At 38.6% G+C, this 6,560-nt stretch overlaps 1 protein-coding gene across 2 annotated transcripts in view; it reads right to left on the reverse strand.

Moving 5' to 3' along the window:
• Positions 1–6,560, reverse strand: part of HPGDS (hematopoietic prostaglandin D synthase) — a 29,510-nt gene that overhangs the window by 21,327 nt on the left and 1,623 nt on the right. The gene's annotated exons all lie outside the window — the stretch shown is intronic.

The raw sequence follows: 6,560 nt of genomic DNA on the forward strand, positions 1-6,560 counted from the left end.
ATTTTGTGAGTTTTTTGTGATTTGTACAATTTCATTTCTATTGTCTGTAAACATTTAGTAATTTTAAGCACATTTATAGTAGAATGTATTGCAATCTTATAATGATTAGGCAACTGAAACACATTTTCATTTGAAGTTCCATTCTTCCACATAGTTTCTGTGTGTGTTTGGGTGAGTCAACATACTAGTATCTCCAAATTTCAAAGTCCACTTTTTATAAATAGAGATACTAATATGGATTTGGAGATTTAATGAGGTAACACATGTAAAGCGTTATTTAGCACAAAGCTAGACAGTGAATTTTTAGCTGTTAGTAACTTTGAATTCATTCTACTCAAGAATAAACACCATGATTACAACACACAAAAATTTAATTAAATAAAAATAATAAATAGCATTTATTTATTTAAAGTGCTGAGCTTAAATAGTTTATTCTCTACTAAGGAAGTCTTTCAGAGATATTAATGAAATATTAGATAAAAAGTTGGCTGAATTTGGAATGCAAAGTTCCATCTGAAATCACTTCTCATAAAAGATAAAACACAAATCATAAAAATCTAGATTGCCTAGCTCACATCTCGAGTACATGTGATCTCAAGTGTCTCTCTGTGGGGATGCTGATGGGGAATAACTGATTGTTTATCTAGACCCCCTCCAGATCCAGGAAACAGTGATGGTGATTCCTAGCGAATCTATTTCTCTAGGCCCAGGTTTTTTCCTACCTAGATGCCATGGAGGTGGCGCTCCTTATAAGAGACAGAATCACCCTAACAGTCTGTGTCCTGTCCACTTCCATAAGCTAGTCTAGTCCCCACCCAAGTGAAATGTGGCACATACCACACATCAGTATGTGGGAATGTTCCCAAAAGAATTTGCTAGAGTAAACTAATGAAAATTCCAAGGTTTACAGCCCCAGATTCCTTTGGGATGAAATATGCATATAGGAAATCCACATTTGGGGCACTAAATGAAGTGCCCATCAGAACAATGAGGTTGTTTTCCAAATTTCTTGGAAATATTGAACTTAGCAATAGTGGAAAAGATATGAGAACAAAAAAAAATAGTGGATAAAAATGTAAAGTAATAAATTTCCTTCTGAAAAAACATTTTACATAATCAAAATAAAGGGTCCACTTTTATGCAGGATACAAAATGTAATTGTTAGGATTCCTTGGTCTATTTGTTTAAAATCTCAAAAGAACAAAAATAACTTTCAGAGTGGAATTGTTGTTCTTAATTGGAGTTTTTATTTGAAAAGCATTTCATGTTGGGGTCCTTTAATGGACTGGAACCTGGTGGTCCGGAGTTGATGATAAGAAAGTGAAAGAAGGAAAGAGGCTAATATTCCCTGGGTTACGCACCCGGCTTCCGTGCTCTAGGGAATCAGCCAGAAATAGAGAGAGAAGGACACAGGGACCCAAGTCTGGTGGAACACAGGTGCTTTATTGAATTCTGTGTGGGTATATATACCATATTACAAGGTAGCTTCTAAAGATAAAGATCAAAAGACCAGACTTAACAAGTTACCAAGGAAACAAGGAGCAATAGAGGCCATAAGGCCAAAAGGCAATCCATCTCAAGAGAGGGTCATAGGTAATCCCTTTCACTATATGGAAAGGGTAATGAAGGAAATCCTATGCCAGCATCCCATCTCTATGATCTCAGTCCTGGGAGTGGCTTGCCACTCCTCTTGCTCCTGATAGGGACTGATAAGGAACAGAGGGCTCAAGAGAGATAGAAACAGCACACAGGAATCCTACTGTTAAACATTCCCTGACAATTCCCCCTATTTGTAAAAAAGGTCCTGACCATTTGAGTTTGTTTAGTTTTAACAATTTTTGCAGAAAGGCAACCGTAAACAACAAATAAAATTGCCAAGACAATCACCAGAGTTCCAGACCAGATGCTGTGGGGGATGCTTGTCAGGGAATGTTTAACAGTAGGATTCCTGTGTGCTGTTTCCTATCTCTCTTGAGTCCTCTGTTTGAGCATTGTTTTAAGGTGAGTTTGAGGTCAGCCAGTCCTCTTTATAGACCAGTCCAGTGTAGGGACCTTTGGAAGTAGGAGTTAGTCCAAGAGTCAATTTTCCTTCAATATCAAATTTAGATTTACACTCTTTGGCCCAATGCATTCCCCTACAGCAGCGGGGGCAGACTTTTGGAGGATTTTTATTAGCTTTCTTAGGGCAAGCCCTTTTTTAAATGGTTCTTATCCCCACATATAAAACATCCCTCATTTCTCTTTTTAAAGCAAGCAGCCATTGTTTCAGCTAGCATTTGCATTTTTTGAGTTTCTGATCCTAGATTGCAACAAGCCTTCAAATAATCAATGATAGTCCCTGTCTCACGAATTGGGGCTATAGCCTTTTGACATTCCTGATTTGCATTTTCATAAGCAAGTAATTTCTCTAGTTGCCTTTTAGCTTCTTCTCTGATTACAGTACAGGAAATAATAGTTTCTAATCTAGCTAAAAAATCAGCATAAGTTTCATTAGGTCCTTGCAATATTTTAGTGTAGCTACCTGTATGTTCCCCTTGAGGAATAATTCTATCCCAAGCTTCAAGGGCCACTGTTTTTAATTGTTCATGCAACAAAGGAGGGCATTGTATTTGAGCTTCTATAGCGTCAAATTGTCCGGTGCCAGTTAACATTTCAAAAGTAATTTGATATTGGGGAGCACCAACTCTAGCGTTTTTGTCAGCATGATCTCTGGCTGTATCTTGAAACTACATTGTCCATTGAAGATATTCTCCTGGTTTAAGGAGAGCTTTTATTAAAGTTCGCCAGTCATAGAGAATAAAGGTTCCAATAGAAGACACCATAGCATTTAGAATTTCTCTAGTAAAAGACGAATGTGGGCCATACATAGTTACAGCCTTTTTCATTTGTTGCATGTGAAAAAGGCTAACACCTTCATATTAAGGTATTATTTGCCCTTGAGCATTAGCATTTCTTAAAACTGGGAAGGTGGACAAACCATTGGCTTCAGAGACTTGTGACTGCAAAGCCAGCAATTCAAAGAGCCTCTGTCATGAAGGAAAGTGAGTAGGTAGCAACTTTTTGCAAATATGAGTTTGTGCTAAGGACTTATCATTATTATCTAGCAAAGTATTGCCAGTTTTGATGTCACAAAGTGTCTCAGGAAAGTCATCAGAATCATTAGGTGCTAGAAAAAGAAAGATTTTTGGATTCACGCCTGTTGGCAGAGGAGAAGCATTTGGAGCAGCCAGGGCAGGGCTAGCAAGAAAATTATGAAATATTTTGTAATGTTTTAATTGAGCCTTTTGTAAAGTTTAATCATTTAATTCATATTCATGTAATAAGAGTTCTGTCTGTTGTCAAATATCAGGAGGGCTAGAATTGCCTTGAAATGGCAGAATTACAGCTTTAATGAGAACCCACAGGGGCCAGAAATCAATTGGAATATTTTTTTTTCCCCATCTGGTGGCTCGTTCAACCTTCTCTTTGACCTGGTGCCAAATTTCTAGATCAAAACTGCCTTCATCAGGGAACCAGGGATTATGTTCAACTATTGTTTGAAGGCAAGCCTCTACTCATTGGCGCGAAACCAACAGTCCCTGAACTTTAAATAAATGATGAAGTAAAGTAGAAAAGTGAGGGGGCTCTCCAGTCGTTTGACCCATGTCCTTATTCTTACCAGCTTCAATAGGCCCTGAGTCACTCCATCTGAAATGTCGCGTATACCAGGCCCCTGTTCTGGGCGCCCCTTGTTGGGAGTCCTTTAATGGACCAGAACCTAGTGGTCCGGAGCTGATGATAAGAAAGTGAAAGAAGGAAAGAGGCTAATATTCCCTGGGTTACACAGCCGGCTTCTGCGCTCCAGGGAATCAGCCAGAAATAGAGAGATAGGGGGAGAGAGAGAGAGAGAAGGACACGGGGACCCAAGTCTCTGGTGGAACAGGGGTGCTTTATTGAATTCTGTGTGAGTATATGTACCGTATTACAAGGTAGCTTCTTCAGATAAATATCAAAAGAGCAGGCTTTAAAGTTACCAAGGGAACAAGAAGCAATAGAGGACATAAGGCCAAAAGGTAATCCATATCAAAAGGGGGTCATAGGTAATCCCTTTCACCATATGGAAAGGGTAATGAAGGAAATCCTATGCTAGCATCCCATCTCTATGATCTCAGTCCAGGGAGTGGCTTGCCACTCACTCCTCTTGCTCCTGACAAGGACTAATAAGGAACAGAGAGCTCAAGAGAGATAGGAAACAGCACACAGGAATCCTACTGTTAAACATTCCCTGACAATTTCATGCTATTTTAATTGATTTTTATGCTATTGGTCAATGTTCCTGAGGAAATTATGAATTTCTTATAAACATTATATGTGTATATAGATTCATATTTGTCCATAGGATCAACATTTTAAATTAAATATAATCTTTTCTCATTTGGTCAAATATCACATAATTCTGCATGAAAATGAGGGGGTTGTTGTTAATTCTGCAAAGTCAAACTATTTTGTATTTAATTCAAGTAAAGAAGACATTTAAAAATTCCTAGCATGAATTGGTAGCTGTCTATATTTCTCTGCAAATACATCTTTAAATCTAAAACTTGGCACAGGCCCATGAACATCTGACAAATGCTTATCTTGCTTTCAAGAACATCCTTTCAACAGTCATAACTCATTAATGAAGCTTTACTTAAACATCACATTTCTGTAGTTACTTGCATAGTTATATTTTCTACCAAGCAAAAGTCTGGTTTCTTAATTTTTAGAGTTATAAAACTCCAAACTTGAAGACTTTTATTTTTTAAGATATATGTGCACATTTTATAACACAAAACCAATAAATACTAAAGATAAAAACTGTTGGAAGCATGTATTGACTCTAAAAATCCTTTCTATATCTTATAAGCTTTTGCATAAAAACTAACAGGAGGAATTCCAAGTAAATGTTTTCATGGCCAATGAAAACATAAGGAAATTTACAATAAAATCTAAAGTATAAAAATATATTTTTTCCCTGATAGTATTTAGCAGTATATCTGTAACAATAATCTCACTTTGCTAAAGCCTTTATTTCATAAGGATAATGAACTAGAAGGATGAACTTAAAACACATCCCCCCACCCCCACCACGGGATGCAATGAGAATCAAGTTCACGGTAGAGGAGGTGATGGAAGGGAGTGAGTGGTTCTGAAGTGACCCAACCACTTACTATCTGAATGGCCTTGGGCAAGCCAGTGTTCCTGGCTTTACTTTCCTAACCTGTAAGATGGCAATGAAAATACTGTGTGTAAAGTACCAAGATCAAACAAGTTAATCTTAAATCACCCCCAAATACTCATTGGAATTACTGATGCTAAAGCTGAACTCCAATACTTTGGCCACCTGATGTGAACAGCTGACTTATTGGGAAAGACCCTGATGCTGGGAAAGATTGAGGGCAGGAGAAGAAGAGGGTGACAGAGAATGAGATGGTTGGATGGCATCACCGATTCCATGGACATGAACTTGGGCAAACTCTGGGAGATGGTGAGGGACAGGGAAGCCAGGTGTGCTATAGTCCATGGGGTTGCAAAGAGTTGACATGACTTGGTTACTGAACAACAAAAGTACTAACACAGTGCTCAGTACATAGTATTTATTGAAAAAGGAAAGAAAAAGGAGGAGGGTGAGAAGGGTTGAGAGAGGTGAGAAAAAGGAGAAAGAGAGAGGGATGGTTCCCCCTAGCAGAGGGGAAGAGTCCAGCTTTGTGTAATTCAACTGGACTCAAATCCTCGAGATCGTGTTCTTTGGTAAAACCTATTCTGCTACAGGGACATAAAAAGTGAAAGTTACATGAAAAGAAGATACAAAGTTAGAATCAAGAGTGAGAGAAATTTTGCCTGGACCAAATGAACAGAAATGAAACGCAGTGAGCAGGATCTGGAATTCTGCTAGTGGCATTGGGCAGCCTAGACCTTCGCTTTTTTCAGAATGAAAAAGTGAATGCTTAGTCACTCAGTCGTGTCCGACTCTTTGCGACCCCACGGACTGTAGCCAGCCAGACTCCTCTGTCCATGGGATTCTCCAGGCAAGAATACTGGAATGGGTTGCCATGCCCTCCTCCAGGGGATCTTCCCCACAAGGGATCAAACCCAGGTCTCCTGCATTGCAGGCAGATTGTTTACCATTTGAGCTACCAGGAAATCCCCCAGAATATTTTTCAGAATAAAAGGGAATAAAATCCTCTACACAGGATGGGAGGTTGGAGGAACCTGCTTGAAACATATGTAAGGAGTGGAAAGAAAGAGACAAAATTGTCCTTCTTTGTAATCAAATGATTGCCCATATTCAAAATCCAAGAAACTCTAAAGGTAAACCTGATCCTAAACTTCAAATGGAAATGCAAAGGGCTAAAATAGTCCCCTAAAATTTAAAAGAATAGAGGAGAGAATATAAAAAGCCATGTAATTACAGTAATGTGATATTTGTTCAGGACTAGATATAGGGAGATGCATATAGAGTCTGGAGACAGAACCTCAGATATATGACAGACAATACAGTGGGCTTCATAACAGGAGTAGGCTAAAATGTTTGGGAGACA

Source organism: Odocoileus virginianus, chromosome 21, assembly GCF_023699985.2.
Source record: "Odocoileus virginianus isolate 20LAN1187 ecotype Illinois chromosome 21, Ovbor_1.2, whole genome shotgun sequence".
Classification (NCBI taxonomy): domain Eukaryota; kingdom Metazoa; phylum Chordata; class Mammalia; order Artiodactyla; family Cervidae; genus Odocoileus; species Odocoileus virginianus.